Source organism: Pinus tabuliformis, chromosome Q (assembly GCF_031772625.1).
Source record: "Pinus tabuliformis cultivar Carrire ecotype Pingquan chromosome Q, CPIR1, whole genome shotgun sequence".
NCBI lineage: Eukaryota > Viridiplantae > Streptophyta > Pinopsida > Pinales > Pinaceae > Pinus > Pinus tabuliformis.
Genome location: NC_142296.1, coordinates 1,313,527,491 through 1,313,545,571, shown reverse-complemented (window position 1 = coordinate 1,313,545,571; position 18,081 = coordinate 1,313,527,491). Strand labels below are relative to the sequence as shown.

Genomic DNA, 18,081 nt, shown 5'->3' with positions numbered 1-18,081 from the left:
GGTAGACTCATCTCACATTTAGTTCAAAATCTAAAGGGATAACATCTTCATTGAGAATATTCAACACATTCGTTAGCATGTCCATGATATATTGGACAAAGCTAATGCTAAGTACAAGTTGTGCCATGATCAACATCGAGTGCCACACAAATTCTAGGTGGGTAACAAAGTCTAGCTACATTTGTAGAAGGAGCACCTTGTTGGACCCCAGCGCAAGATTCACCTACTTCGATATGGGCCATACAACATCACCAGGGTCATTAGTGACAATGCCTTCGAGCTTAGCATCCCAACGTTCCTTGGTCCACACTCAATGTTCAATGTGGATTGCATTTGGCCATACTTTCCACCATTGTTGGACACATCTGACATTACAAAATAGCTCACACTAATAGAGCTCAACCCAAACTAATGGAACGAGCCACAACTGATAAAATCATGGACACACAAATTGAGAACAACCACAAATAGAGGATACAACTATATCGAGTTGTCAAAGCAGGGCAGCTCGTTCACGAGGGAAAGTGGTTCACGAGGGGCCAGGTTCAACATAAATTTCCTCACCTCATGGTAGTCTGCTCGCAATGGGTAACATTTCTTCGTAAGGGGGGGGGGATGATCTAGGAAAATATTGGTTTTCACCCACTTATTCCACCTAAACCCCTAGTTAGTTTCATCTATTTCCTTGTTTATTTCAACATTTACCATTTTTAGCATTTTTTTGAGTCCTCAACTTCCCAAGCAGTTTTCACCCCCTAAAAGTGTTTTTTAGTGGGTCCGCAGCAAGCCTGTAGACATAGGTAGGGACATATGGTGAAACCTGTAGTACTCAAAGATACCTTTCCAACAAGGTATCATACATGGAAAACGAAGATAATATGACCAAGTTACGACCGCAGGAAGTTGGCTGCCTAACTAACCCCAATGGGGCTGACAAACTCTTGGTGTTACATCTCTCGGGGTTAGGTTTTTGGCTGTTTAGGGTTTTATCATGTTTTCCAATAAGAAATATTCCCTTGAGCCTCATTATAACACAGTTGAGAGGCATGTACATTTCACATCTCTTCTCAGAGATAAGCTACCATCGCCCGAGCTATCTTATTTCCATTCTCTTTGTAAGCATAGTTCAGTATTTTCTATTAATGAAATGAAGTGTTTTTCTATTGAATCTCTATGTTTATGATTATATCTGTAAGATGTTGTGTTCATATTCAAGTTTAGATCAATACTTGTCCATATGAGATTCACTAATGAATGAAGGAACGATTCTTTTCCTAGTTGTATGGCTTGGATTGTTGTGCCAATTCAATTACCAATTAAATGGTAAACTATGTTCATCTAAATGTGTGAAACTCAACATTTGTAATCATTTTAAGACAATACAATAACATAATCTATTTTCAAAATGTTCATACCTAACTCTGTAATTGATAACACACTTGCACATTTATTTTATACAAAACAATAAATAATGGAAGTATTTCTAGCTTGTTGCCACTAAAACCATAACCATGAATTATATAGTATATTTCATGTGTTGATACAATTTTTGTTGGGGGAAGTGTCAATACACACAACTTGGTGGTTTTCTTGTCTACACATTGATGTATTTGTCTTATGCAAAACATGAGGAATGGTTGCATGTAAATGCTTTACAAATTGCACAGATATACATTTCAAATTGGAGTTACACAATGAAATTTCATGCAAGTGAATTAATTTAAGGAGGATTCAAGTTGTAGGTAATTAAATAGGCTCCACAATGTCATATCTTACTGTGCAACAATATAATAAATTGGTTTTTAGTTTATTTGGATTTAAAAATGAATTAGAAACTAGGCCATTGCATTTAGTTATGATCATGTTAGTGACTAAACAATTGGAAATATTGATATAGGTATAATGAAAATATATTGATCCAATTATAGGTATAAATATGAGTTATGGAATGTAAAGCTATGGAATGTACACAAAAACCAAAAGTACATTAAACCATATCTAGGCAATCAATTCCCTACAAATAATAAATGAAACACCATAGAAAGCATCCATGAATTAACATATTCAATTGCACAAGCATTAACATAGAGGGAACATAAAGTACTCTATAACCCAAATGTGAAAACTGACAACTAATGGTTTATGCTTATGATTAGGAAATTATTACAAACTAGTGATATATACTTTCAGGCAGTTATTTCATTTAATTTGTATCCATTAGTGATATTTTGAGGATGAAGAGGATTTTTAGCTTGTCTATGATTAAAAGGTTTCTCCATTCTATCTCCTTAGTCATTTATCCTACTACTCCCTCTTATTAAGATCACATTCCTTTATCTATTGGGTTTTTTTACACCAACCAAGTCATTCATACTTTGCCAATGATTTTATTATTTTAAAGTTTGGAGGCACAATTTAAGATAAAATCTCCCTATTCATATGATTTTGGTCCCAAAAATCTCAATTGAAATGAATGCTATGTTTTTCTCTTCTCCAACGCAATCTCTATTCTTGATATCCTTGTAAAATTTACATTTACGATTGATGAAATATATTCCATAACATATTTCCTTCGAAAATTATTTCTCCTTGGATTGTAAATGTAGGAATATTCCTCTTCTACTTAATCTTAAGTCTCCAAAGTTTTGCTTTGGATGTGTTGTTGCAGGAATATTCCTCTTTTACTTAATCTTAAGTCTCCAAAGCTTTGTCTTGGATGTGTTATTCCTGGGATGATATTTTGGATAAAGGCTCTAATAGTTCCTTCTCAATTCCCATTTAACTCATAATGCTGGAAAGCTTTTTGGAATTGCATTGGATGCTTGGAACTCTCTTTGAAATTTTTATGTTCTTCTTTTTGTTTTTGTAACTTGTTGGTATGCATATCCTCATTCTAAAGAAAATATAGCCTTTTTCTACATCCTTTGTTGTTCTAGAAAGTAGTCACTTTCCTAAAAAAGAGGAACATGCATCCAAGTGTTAGTAATTGTCAACCTTTTTTCCTCTGTCCTTAATAGAAACACGCAAGACATTTTTTTTAAGGGACATGTAACTTTGTATTTATAAAACTGGAATAAGGCCAACACATTTACACTCAAAGGTTGTAGTCCAAAATTATTCAAAATGTATCATATAACTACCCTAAATATTCTAGAATATGATTTTAAGTTCATTTATCTTATAACTTCTCTAAAACAATCGATTAATTTCTATGAAAAAATGTATATATAAACAATAACTATATAAAATGCTACTCTTTGCCTGCCATCTCCTCACGAGGAATTACTTCTTGTGATGCTTGTACAGTTTCCTCCTGGAAGGGGGACGTGCTTCCACTCTGTGCATTTCATCCTCTTGCATGGAATACTGTTCACTGGATGGAGATGCATTATGGAGTAAAAAAACTTCTTTCAAAATTCCAACTATAGCCCATTTCTGCCGTGACTTCCATATTGTCGACTTTAAGATTCAGGTTATTCAATTTGGTTGCCAAATTTTCCACTGAAAACTGAAGACAACCTACATCATCCTAGATTCATGTAAGTTGTTTAGACATGACTATGAAATGAGAACAAGCCTATAGAATAATTTTTTCCCTTGTCTTAGGTATTAGAGATGATATCTCCTCCTTAAGTGGAGCCATCTAGTCCTCAAAAAGAGCATCATTACCATTTGTGTTGGATGATTCCATTTTTCAAACTATCATACCTTGAATTCCTATCAATTCCATTCTCGAACTCTATATAAGGCCCTTAATATACTTTTTTTGTACTTGTTTCTTGTTGTATACACCCTCTTGTAATGAATGTGACATCTTGTCTCTAAGAAAACTTGAATCGAAGATCCATTACCAATACCATCACTCCACCCCTAATCTTGCCTGAGATTAACTACTTCAGCTCGAGAAGACTACTAGCTCTTCTTCCTTTGAAGCAAAGATTAAATGTTGTCACAATCTGACTCAACTTTTCACATTTCATGACATTTCTCCCCTGTTATTTATAGTTGGTGACCTTCCTATGACAATCTTTCAACTTATATTGTCACTCAAGGTTATCCTTCTGTGCACTACATTTCATAAGATTAGTTAATGGTCTGTCAGGAACTAATTCCAGATATTTCAAAACCTTAAGATTCCTCAATTGGTGATTTATTGTTATCATGGAATATGACATAAGATTTTCTCCCCTTGATCCAACATCATCATCCCTTATGCTAAATTGGTGCCTCTATTTTCTTGTTCATTAACCATATGATTGTTTTCCCTCTTAACATGATATATGATGATAATTTTATTTTTTTTCAAGAGAATCCCTATACGGAGGAATAAAAGACCATTCGCTCAATACAAAACACCTCCCACTCATGCCTCCCCCATAAACAAAAAAGATATTATTTACCGTACCTCTCTGATATATTCTTTTGATTTTTGACTTATTTTCTTGTTCCTACAAGAACTAATGTAGCTTTAGATGGTAGGAACATCCATTTCCTATTCTATTCAATCTTTATAAGCATGTCATAGAAATGTTATACTTCCCACTACTCATTATCTTTCATTTTCCTCGATTAAAATGACCTTTATCACTCCCTCTTTCCTTAACAAAAGTTGTCAAAGTGGTATTAACTTGATTCAATATTCTAAGAAATGTGGTAATTCACAACTTATTCCTTACTAGAAAAACCTAGTGCTTCATGCAATAAATAATCTTACATTGTTTCTCATCGTTAGCTTTCATTATTATAGCTAATTTATATCATTATCATGGAGACTACAACTTTGGTATTTGTTGGTTCCCCATTTTGATGTTATTTTAACTGTTAATTAACCGTATTATCTACCATTCTCTTGACCATATTAACAAATAAATCTCCATCACCATATTATTTCACATTGACAAAATGTTTATTTGAAGAAGAGAAATTAAAGTGAACAAATATTGTGATGTGATATTTTTCTTCATTTCTGATAACTTATGAGTTTCAAAGTTTCCTAGAGGATATATAAGAATATGCACTTCAATGTTTTTAGGATTGTAATGTTGTGAAATCCATGTCTAGTGAGTTGAAGATGTTTTGTATGTCATTTAGTTAGTCTATCAACTATAGTCCATATGATGACAATGATTGGTTAAAAAACGTTTGCTACAACAATCTCATAAATAAATTATAAATGAGATAAATAATTATATTAATTCAAATTATATTGAGATTAATATTGCTATGACATGAAATAATATTAGGTGGGATTAGATACCAATTAATAATTTTTGGGAATGTAAATACATTTGTATCTATGTTTTGGATATGTACCATAAGTATATTATGTTGGGATTTTTAACAACAAAAATGGGTCTAGGTTGTATTTCCATTCATAGATCCAACTACCTCTCTATGAAATTAATCAAGTTTGTTGTACTAGTTTATCCATAAAAGGAGAAGGGTGAAGAGAATTGTAAGGAAATACTAACAAAGACTTGAAGAGGCGAAAGCTAGAGTTTGGAATTGGACAAGGAGATCAAATGTATTAAATACATACTTGCTAGTGAAAATTCTTTCTCAATTTTATTTCAGTTATTCTTTCTTTTATTTTAGTGTTTAGTGTAATTTAATTCAATTGATTTTATTAACATAACTTACATGTTACAGAAGAGTGATGATGTTGTTTATATGCATCAAGGAAGGTCCATTCTTTTTCATAAAAGGAGAGATCCATGACTGATTAGAGTAGTAGTAATTAATTTCTTTTACACTATTTTCTTTATTTATGTGTGCTATTTTACCTTGTACTAATATGTGGTGTATATATTTTATATTTTATTTCATATCAAAAAATATACATTCATTATTAAGTATATTCGAATTCATTACGTCATATTATTACAACAATTGTGGATATAGTAAATTATAATTTAACAATGAGTATGCTTTAGTTGCAAGTCAATTTCAAGCCTGTTTCCTTTTTACAATTTCATTTTAGCTCTTATTAGTCCCTACGTGGGACTAATAGTGATCGATTCGGCGTTGACCGGGTATTAATCCTGTGTTTGACCAAGAATATTGATGTGCATCACGATTTTAACCAAAGTTTTCATATTAAAAAATAATATAAATGTTATTATCTAATTTCTGATTGGGCAACAAAGTTGAGGGTCTTATTGCCGGCTTTGCAAGTTTCAAGACATTCCGAACTGAACATAAGTTAGTTTGTCCTAAGTTTTTGGTCATTCACTGCCCATTAATCGATTCTTTTGCGCAACATTTTTTCTTCTTACCAAAATTTAACGAAATTTTCCGCTGGCAATTTGGCTTCACAAAAAATTTAACCAAAGTTTATCATTTGACCTCTTATTGGAGACCTCACATGTCCCGAGGCAATGTTAGAGATCCAAAGAACTTTTATCCTAAGTCTGAAAGGAAAACAAAAGTAAAGGGAGGCACTTAACTTTTGTTAAAGTTTGATGTCTGTGTATTAATAGATAGAAACTTTAACCAAACTTTGATGTCATGTGTATTACACAAATTTCATGTTAAATCATGCCCCACAGCAGAGAAAAACTCTTGCATGTTAGCCTTCTGCCATGTGCATGATAGCTCTTTGACATGCCATGGAGCCTGGCACACCACTTTTCTCTAATCAAGTTCACCATTGGTCTCTAACGTACCTGCTTCACCACCCATTAATCTACTGCTTCGATTTACAATTTGATACGAGTGTAGCGAAGCAAAGAACCTATCCATTCCACTGCTTTACATTATGGTTTGACACTTCAATATGGTTAGCTACACTGATCTGTGTCTTTAGTTAACACGACGATGGCACAATCGGTTCTCTCATGTAGAGGTGTTATGGCCAGTTATGTAGGACGAATAGCAGGGTTCATCCAGCGGCCCGCATTTCCCGTTGCGGGGGGACTCAAGATTCTGCTGCAAAATGCCGCTAAGTTATCATGGGCACCGTTAGGAGAGCTACGAAGCGGCAATGCTAGGGGCTCAAGACTCTCACTGCAAAGATGGTGGCATTGTTCCGGCACAAAGAAAAGGCAGTCGCCTCACCCAAGAAGGGGAGGGCAGGTCGGGTGGCGGTGTGCGAGGAGAAGCCTAAGGTGGAGGACAACATCTTCGGGACCTCCAGAGGGATTGGTTTCACCAAGGCCAACGAGCTATTATGGTTTGATAGTTTAATAAGACTGAAAGAAAGTAAAGAACGTAACGACTTTGTACCAAAGAATGAAAGAAAGCAGTGCACCAAAGTAAAGAGTGGAACAAACTTGTACCAAAGAACCAAAGAATGGAAGAAATAACCCTACACCAAAGAGCGACTACTCCGAAGAAGAAATGACGTTGTTGTAGAGAAGAAATAAGACCCTATCAAACTGTTTCACAAAAGAAAAAATGGTAAGTTAGCACAGTTCATACATTCTGCAAGAGAAATTGATAAGCAAATTAGGCATATATTTTCCTTGTAGTCTATAGATATAATGCATTTATATTTTCCTTATAGTCTTTACATATAATGCATTTGTACAATAATTGAAGGATTCGAAGACAGTGGAGAAGAATTCGGTAAGTCGGGCATAATTCATGTATTTTCCTTCTCGTTGGTAGATATAATTCATTGATTCAAAGAAATTAGAAGCATACAAAAATTAAAAATAATTGTATGCACGAGACAGAAGCATACATACTTGGAAGCACGAGACAAAAGCGAGCAGAGAAGAGGACCTCTCTATTGGTCAATTTCATCCAGAGGTGGTTTGCGAGCTGAGCAGAGGTCCAATTCCATTTTCCCAGCAGAGGTGGTTCGAGAGCAGAGCATAGGTCCAATTCCGTTTCCCCTGAAGGCCACCCTCCTCCTACCTCTCGGGACCAACGCAAACTCAATCTCCGATGTTTGGAGCCCTTCCAACACAACACAAAAGAATGGTTTGACAATCGTGTCAAAGTGGAGATACAAATCGCTTTTATTGCTTCTCTATCCGTCAACTATTTTTATAAATTGTTTTTCTTTCTTTTTCTAACTTCTCAACTATTTTTATAAATTTCTTTTCCTTATTTTTCTAACTTTTCTTGATTTTCTCCTATTAGGTATCATTAAAAATTGCTTTTCTTGCTTTTCTAACCATTACAAATTGTTTTTCTTTCTTTTTCTAACTGTTTTTTCTTTTCTCTCCATCAGCTATCCTTAAAAAATGATTTTCATTTGAGCTTCATCATGTTTCGGCCGTGGATGATGTTTTTCCGTGACGTGTTTCGCCTTCAGTTTTAGCTCATTTGATAGTTTCCTCATAAAGATTCGCTGTAGGTTTTCTGCGAATACCGTTACATTCCAAACCATTAGGAAATCATCGATTTGATTATATGCATTTTTTAAAATGCACATGGTTCATTAATTTTAAATTATGGCGTACTGCATTACATATTTCTGTATATAATACAATTGTTTCACAACCTAAGGTTTAAGTTTAAATGGTGTTTATTAAGCAAAACCAAATTTAAAATTGTCATTGTAGTCCAGGGTAGGTTAGGGTAGGGTTGTGTCATTACAATCTATTTATTAGGTATTGTTTTTTAACCTTATGTCTCGTAGGTATATTTTCATTTTATTTAAAATATTATGGGAGTTATATTTTAATTTTATTTTAACTAAAGGTTTTTAACAATAAAAAAAGACATAGTAATAACCTACACATAATAAATCGATATTTAAGTTCATGACAATCAATTTGCTTTGCTTCTCGGCAATAGATATGTTGTAATTTCATGTTTGACTTGTCCTTACTAGTGCATAAAACTTTTTGATTCTGTCAAATTACATTAAAAAAATATTAATAACTAAAGTTAATAATTCAAACAAAATTGAAATAAAATAGTTAATTTACTCTTTTAGGTTTTCACAATTTTCAGCTGGCTTTCCCTTAATATTTGTAACTATCATTTTCCCCATAGTATTAGTATATTTAGATAATTATGAATAAATACATGCAAAATTTAGATAATTATGAATAAATACATGCAAACTAAGACAACAAGCACATACAAGCAAGATACAAGCAAGATAATGCCAGCAAAAGATAATGAAAAAACACAGAAAAGCGAAAAATTGAGATAGACAAATACATACCAATGAAAAGTTGAGGCAAGTCAATTGGATTTACAGGTATGAGGGAGTTAGTTGTTAGGGAGTGAGACACAAAGATCATTTGAGGTCTTTATCGCAATATTCCTTCTCTGTAACAAAGTACTTATTTCCTTCACTCCTCTCCCTGTAAAGAGGTATTCCCTCTTTCCCTTACTGTAATGAATTGCTGCAACCAGTAGTTGTTGCTTTCCTACCCATAGTGAAGCCATTGTGCTATTTTACATACTAAGAACTCTTAGTATGTTTATATCTTACTTCAAATTCTAATGGTTGCTGACTCATGATGACATGTGAAAAAGTTCTCCCATGTTCTTACAAATACATTTATTATATTTTTAACAGCTTGTGCCATGGAAAGACAACAATGTCTGAGGCTCTCTCTATGCATTGCTAGATAATGCAAAAACTACAATGATAAAAAAAAAATTTAATGCCTTTGACAAGATCAACCATTCATTCTGCAATGTCACTTTAGTATTCCGAAATGAAAACTCTAATAAAAAGAAATTTTACCTTATTCCAAATACAAATCGTAGGCAAAAAAAAAGAATAAACTTTACCTTCAAATCCAAGTATGGTAATGAAAATCCAATGAAAATCCTCTCACTAGTTAGGTGAGCAAGTGGGTGTTTTGTAGCCGTGAGAAAGTGGGTGTCGTCCCCTACAAAACGGGAGAATTGAAATTATGAAGAAAACCCTTAATCAAATAAAAGCCAAAAAATCTAGAAGAGAATTCAAAAGAACCAAAAATCTCAGTCTACAGTATTGCTATATCTATATAAAACGTGGGATTGGAGTTATCTCCTTTCAATACAACAATGCCTGAGAAGCTTTTCCAGAGTATGTGCGTTGTATAGAGGAAACCGCCTTTCAATACAACAATGCCTTAGAATATTTTACCAGCGAAGCAAACCTGAATGAAAATTATGGGAGAAAAACTGAGCGTACAGGGCCGCAAATTTATAAACAAATAAGTTCATCATATTTACCAAATTTCGTTAGGTGCCACTTGAAACAAAAAAGTTGCTCGTGCACTTCCTAGAGGGAGTATCGTAGCATGCTACGAACTCCACGTTGCATGATATGAACTCCAAGTAGAGTGGGCACGTGAACTCCAAGTAGAGTGGGCACGCATGCGGGACGTGTTACTCAAAATGTTCTCTAACCTTTTTTACTATAATACTATTTTACCCTATTTATTTCAATTATTATTTATATGGGTATACACTTATTTTTTTATTTAAATTAATTAAATTAATATATTATTATTATTTTATTTAAATAAATGAATTTAGATGTAGATTTATATAAAATTAATAGATATAAACAAGTAATTGAGATTAATGCATGTCATGCATGCAGGGGTCTATCCCATTATCCTTCAAGGTTTCTGCAACATATTCTCACAATGTCAATTTTGTATTTGTATCTTTGCCATATCTCTGAGTGATTAAACAATGTAAGTTCTCTATCAGTTTCCATGATTATTTGATTTCCACGCATATTCTCATAATACCAATTTTGTATTTGTATCTTTGCCATATCTCTGAGTAATTAAACAATGTAAGCCCTCTATGAGTTTCCATGATTATTTGGTTTCCGCGAATATTCTCATAACATCAATTTTGTATTTGTATCTCTGCCATATCTCTTAGTAATTAAACAATGTAAGCCCTCTATGAGTTTCCATTATTATGTGATCTTTGATGGAAGGCAACCCCTCTTATCCTCCGTGATGCTAGTAGAGTTAGTAATTGGAAGCAAATACTAGTATTTGAATCTCTTCTCTTTTGACTGGATTATATAGGCATTCATCCAAAGGCAAAGTTAAATATGGTTTCTACAAGGTTGGCACGTCCTCTAAGTTCCTTGCAGACCCTGGCAGGGACTACCACCATGGTAGTGGCTCCTTGTTTAGAATCATGAATTATATATTGAAATAATCACAATAGAGTTTCGTTACCTGAAATGATAAGTTATATGCTTCAACACATAACTGTGACGTGAGAATCTACATTTCTACATTTACATTTCTAAATTTAGTAAATCATATTAAAGAATTGAACTTATTATAATTTACATGTAATTGATTTCATTTAACTTTCTTAATTATAATTAAATATTTATTAGTTGATTTATATTATGAAATATACCAAAACATAGTGATTATATGGAAAGCTTAAAATATTGGATATTGAAAATTTAACTAAACTCATTATTACCACATTTGCTAATATAGTAGGTTGTAATTTAATGATTGATTATTTCCTTTCCGTAATGTCATTTCAAATTTATATATTGATGATGAAATTTCTTCTTCTTATAATCATATTACATAATTTGTTGCAAGTTAGGAAATTGTAAACATACATATATAATGCATAACATCTTGCAAGCATCTGAACCCTGGGTTGACAATTAATATAGAAACTCTTTGAATTCTGAGGTAATTAATTATCCCATTAGTATTCATTCCAAAGTTACCAAAATGTTGCATTCGAAAATAAATTTAAAATATTTCATGGAGAATGAGCTTACCATGCTTTCCTTGACCATGGTCTTAGTTTCCATAGTAGTCATGGAAAGGTTCTTGTGATTCCTTGGTCTTTTAAAAAATTACCTAAACATGGACACTATATCCTCCTTTTGAAATTTTACTGTATAGCTCAATCATAATTTAAGTGAGTTTTTTTCTTCTTGATCTTCTAATTAAATTAAATTCTCTGATACTTACAAGAATTGAGCTTTACTGTTATTACAGTCCACCTTAATGGTATAAATAGTTTCCTACAATTCCACTTTTGTTTTCTTAAAAAAAGGAGATGGTTTTTTAATGCTTTTAAGGTTATCTTCTTGATTCCATATCCTATTTTCAAGCTTCTCTATTTTCTCCTTAAATTTTTTATTCTCCTTTTCTATTTACAATTTTTTGGCCCAAATTTTACCCATGTTAGGTTTACTTGTTTCTTAAAGTGTTGGAATCCTCTTCAAGGCGATGGATTCCAATTATCTAATACCAAAAAATCTATAAAAAATAGGCCTATGACATGTCCATATTACCAGCATGGATCTTCACTATGTAAAAAAACACAAATTTATCTATTTACAATTCATAATTAGGCTCAGATCATGTTTCATAGGATGCAATTTTCCAACACATGAAGGAAAGCCTACGTTAATTCTAGTATAAGGCTTAGTGTCATGGATTTCTAGTGTCAATACGAATGTCCACTTGAAGGCCATGTTTACTCTATTATTTAGATTCTATTAATAGATAAATGTTATACATTATTTGTTTAAATATGCAAAAATTAGCAATTCGAATTTTTTTATGCCAACATAACAACATACATATTTCTTCAAATGTCCATACCAAACTCCTTAGTTTATAATACACTTGCCAAATTATTTTGTACATAATCAATAAATGACGCTCATATTTCTAACTTTTTATCATTACCACTATAAGCATGAAGTTATATTATATTTTTTATATGTATATAATTTTATTATAGTGAATTTTAATGTGTATATATTGAAGGTGGTTTATCTATCTATATATATATGTATGTATTTGGCTTCAAAAAAATAAGGGGAATGGTTGTAGGTGAATTCCTCACAAGCATCATAGATTAGAAATTGCAAGTTGTGGTTGTGTTGATGGTGCTAGAAAGATGTCAACCAAGGGAGTCTCCCTGATATGAAGTCCCAACTAGACATCACATTATTTGAAGTAGGAGCCCCAACCAAATAATAAGGTTATTTTCTATTATCTTTAAGAATTTTCCCTGGATGTAATTATCAACATATGAGATTATAAAAATAATCTTTCGATCAAGCAAGTAATTTGAAAGCCTGAGTCATTCAATTAAAAAGTATATAAGGTACTTTCATGGTAAGAAAAGAGAGAGTGCACCTTTAGAATACAAGTAATAGCACTATCCTAAAAGAGACACACAAGATCACAAAAGAATATTTGATTAACTTGCATATTATTTCAAAAAATAACAACGATGATGAAAGAAAGTAATAACACACATTCAACAAGATGCATACTAATTCCAAAAAAAATGTTCAATGTCATTACTATGTGTTAACATAAGCATACACCACAAACAATGAAAGAATAGTCTTATAATCATTCACGAAAAATTCTTGAAAGTGTGTTGGCTTTGAGAGCTTAATATATTAAGTGAATTTCCTAATATATACCATTACAATGTTGGAACACTATCCCCAATAGTGGAACATTAAGTTGCAACTTTCCCCTCCAAACAACTATCTTCTCTCTTATGCCAAACTAGAGAATGCAAGGTAAAAATCCAAGGTCCAATGTCCCTAACCACCTCTCTTGAGCTATGAGGATGTATTTATAAAAAATTAGGTGACTCTTCACCTCCCATGTGACTCCTGACCTCCCTCGTAACTCTTGATCTTCTACTATGACTTTTAAAATTCCTACATGGCCTTTGACCTTCTAATGACTTTAGAACTTTCTAGTGACCTTCTAAATTCCATGTGGGACCCTTGGTCTTCCACACATTTTACATTTTCTCATTTTTGAAAATACAACAAATACATCCACAAATGATGTGGTGAGATAGATTAACACATATGAACTTGTGATGACACATGGCCAACCCATGACTTGGCATGGATGACATGGAACCTCATAGTGATGTGTCCAAGCCAACCCTTTCTCCTAGCTTCCTTATTTGTACCTTATTCACGATAGATTTTTTCTTGTTCTTTATATTCACTATCCAAAGGGTCTACATGAATGTCAGAACCTTCCCAATCAAGATCATTTGCCACAATTCTATCAGGGTCCAGGATTACTTCGGCCTCTTCATGAAGGTTCCTCTTCTTCACAACCACTCTCTTGTACCATATCCTTTGTGAACCCCCTTGTATCTTCATAATAATTGTTGCATGTGTTTCATATTCATCCTCCCATAGCTTGGATGATGTGAAGTTTTCCTTGTGATTTTGTTGATATAGTGTCCCTTCATCTTCTTGCTGGATAGTCTCTTTATATTTTCAGGGTCACGAGTTTGTTTTTGCATGATCTCCTTGGCATACTTCTTGAAAATCATCATGTCATGTCAAGATAAAATACCCTCGTATGATGTTCACTCATGACAAGGTGACGTCAGTAAAAAAAATCTCCTAATCTAAATTCTTCAAGCGATTCACATATTGAACCCAAGACAAAGTGTGCGATTGAGAAGGATTGAGAAGGAGGCTTGAGGATTGGGATTTGCATATTTCCAGGAGAAAATGGTGAAAGAATATCCATTTTGATTGCACAATGCTACATTGTTTAGAGAATGGAAGAAGGAACTTCGTAGTTGAGGGAGACAGTGATGTACTGATTCATGCTTTCTCACTATGATTGCACAATGCACAATTCAAGGAAGAATGGGCCAAGTGATTACGTAGTTCCATAGGTCAAGTAGATAGTGAGGCTTGATTTTTAACTAAAACTGAGTAGTGCATATTGGAAGACTCTTTGGTAGAGAGAGTTGTGTAATTTCCAAGGGTAGCAGGCAGAGATTGAGCATTGTGACTATGCAATGCACAATTCCAAGAGACAAGGATGCTTCACTGTGATGTAAGGCTATGCAGTTCAGCATTCCATGAGAGAGCTAACAAGTTGCAAAGATAGTGAATGCTCGAAAACTAACTGAGTGTGAGATGATTCAGAAAAGATAAAATAAGAGATGAAAATAAGTCCTTAAATAGTGATATCACACTAAGATAACATAAACACAAGCCAAAAGGTTGTTCAGTACCTGAAATCAAGAAGCATAACTTGAAATGGAAACAAAGGCACTTATTTATAAGTGAAAAAATTGAAATGTATCTTTGCAATACTTAGGATACAAGTTATGATACAAGTGTCGACTACAACCAGAAAGTGTGCTAAGTTGTGGGAATGTGTTTATCACATATTCTTATGATATATATGATTAGCTAACGCAACATGGTGTGATAGAGTTGACTTTGTTGATGCGCGAAAGTGTGACACTTGTTGGAGTGAAAACAATCAAAAGTGACACTTTTGAAAGTAAAAGCAAGAAAAAATGATAGTCACAAAAGTGAAAGCAAAACTTGTCAAATAAAATGTGCATAAAAGTGACAATTAATAAATCTCACATAGATGATAATACAATTGCTACCAAGTGTGAGAGGGACTGTCAAGTAATGTTATACACTAACTGTCAGTATGAATTTCTTAGTGAAATATCCTTGGGGATTGTATAGTATCTATCCTTAAGAACTGCACAATTACTGACACCAGATATTGCACAAGAACTATTTATAGAGTTTGCATAGAACTGATTCCAAGGACTGTGAAAAAATTATCTTTAAGGACTACATAATGCTTGTCATCGAGGATAAACATTGATTTTTTAGCTTTCATAAGAAAGGTGTGCTTATGAATACATCAAGAAATATGCATGTGTAAGAAACTAGTTTTGGAAATTAAAATTTCAGAAGAAGACAAACATTTAGAAAAAAAAATAAACCAATCATGAAGAAACAATGATTAACTTGGAAGAATAGATCATAGGATCACAAGTAGGCTCCAAAATTCAAGTGTAAGAAAATTTTTGGAGGCAGTTTGTCACAGTGACAACACTTGGCATCACACTAGAAAAACTCAATATTCTCTAATTAGGTTTACCTTTGAGCACAAATTCATAGTATTTTAGGATATATTTATTCACTATGTGGATTACCGTAGCTTCCCCATTTACCTTGGTTATAATTATAGTCTCTCTTATCCCCTTTCTCAACTAAACACATTTACAAGGCTTACCATATCTCAATTGTTTTGATGTAGGAGTAGGATAGTGTATACTCATGAGTTTAATATGATCAAAGTTTCAATTCCATCTCTATTGTTTCTCTGCCACTAGTAGGCCTGTTCAGTACCCTTTGAGGGTCACTTCAGGAAAACAAGTATTTCTTTATCACTAGTGAGCCTGTTTATTGCCCCCATGAAGTTACTTGCTTCACCTCTATGTGCAGGAAGTATTTCTATTCTTTCACCCCTTACTTTATTTTCAATATACCCATTAGAATTTTATTAGTGTTTATATCAATGGGGTGGAAGAATGATCTTGACTTATTGAGAGAAAGAGAGGTTATTCCTTCAAATACTTTTATATTCTTCTAAAATTACTAAACTCGCTATTAATTTTCTCCTCTCCCTTCTCTACTCGATTATATCGGCAAGGAAAACACCATTCAATTATCATAATGAGTCAAGGAATGAAGATCTTAAAATATATATAAGCATGATGGTCCTTCTTATAACTTTTATTTTGAATGAATCATATTTTCCATCAATCATCATTGAATTTAAAAGATATGTAGGCCCAAAAAAAGAAGAGGAAAATAGATTGGCCAAGAGTTGCACATCATCACAACTTCCCTTTAAAAATTTAGTCACATTGTTCTCTCGATCTAGATAAGAGAAACTTTCATGCATGGTCTTAATAAACAAAATAAGAAAGGAAGGTCATGACAATACAAGAAAAATAAAAGAAAATGAATAAAGAAAATAAAATACTCAAAAGAAAATCAACATGCAAGATGGGGAACAAGAGATGAAGAAAGTGCAAAACTTGATGCATAGGAAAATGAAAGGTCCATGCAATGCAAAATAAAACTAAAATGCAACCACACCTACTTCTAATCTAATGAGCTAGAAGATTAGGACTAAGTGAAGTGAAATTTCCAATGTAGCTATTGAAGCTTCTCGCAACACACAAGTTAAAAGATACGAGTGATTAGAAGTGAGATAAAGAAATGTGGAAAAGTAAAAATAACAACTTGAAAGTATTGCACAAGAAATCAAAGATATTGCTTATCGACATAAATATGTCCCATACCAAATAACCTTAACTGATTTTCAACTTTACCTTGTCAATCTAAACACTAGTAATATAAACCTTAGAAACTTCTTTTGAATGTACCCTCCTCTATGTTTTCATTCTTAGAAAACGTCAAGAAACATCATAACTTATTGTCAACAATAAGACTTGCGACGTAAGATGCTTCCAGCCAATCATAATTCCAATCATGGAATTCAAAATAATCCTATTGAAAACCCTGAAATGCTTGAGAAAATTCATTTTCAATTAATGGCACAAAATCAAGGGGAGAATCTTGTGAGTGAGATTGAATCTAATCATATTCATAAGGCTTTCCAAGATCATGGAGGCCTCACATAACCATCAACAACAATTGAAGTGCTTCAACTACTTGACAAGTATCTGAAAAAAGAAATGACGAATCATAGGAATTTATGTCCTTGATGGAATCAGCAAATTTAAAACAATTATCATCAAATTCAGTAGTGAGAAAATGATTAATAAAAAATAGGTGTTAAGGCGAGTGTTATGATCAGATGGGCCGGTTAAGGCATAAGATTATTCATTATTCGAACAAAGAGATAGACCAATTCGATCAGTTTCACAAATTATTTGAATAATAGAATAATTTTCTTCGCATGTTAAATATGGAAACACACTTCCTTGTATTGAGTTAGAAGAATTGAAAACTAATTCTAGCATAGAAAATACAGGAAACCAACCAGGATGCAATGAATAAATATGTATTGAATTAGATTCAACCTTTGTATCAACATGGGACTTAATCTATCAATAAGAGGAATTTGATTCACCAAATAAATCAAGCATTCACTAACACTACAAAGTATCTCTTGCGCCAGAGGGAAAATGATTAACTTCACATATTAACAAGAAAGACCAGGAGTTGATTATTTTCAAGAGTATTTGAAAAATATGAACCCTTCAACTGATAATAATATCTATCAAGATAATCACAAACTCCCTTTGGCACCCCCCACAAATTTTTACAAAAGATATGGGGAACCTCAATATAAATTTTGGTCATATCACTTC

At 33.0% G+C, this 18,081-nt stretch overlaps 1 pseudogene; it reads left to right on the top strand.

Annotated features, from left to right (window-relative positions):
- Window positions 1-6,816: 6,816 nt before the first annotated feature.
- Window positions 6,817-7,304, top strand: LOC149224662 (uncharacterized; annotated as a pseudogene).
- Window positions 7,305-18,081: the final 10,777 nt, after the last annotated feature.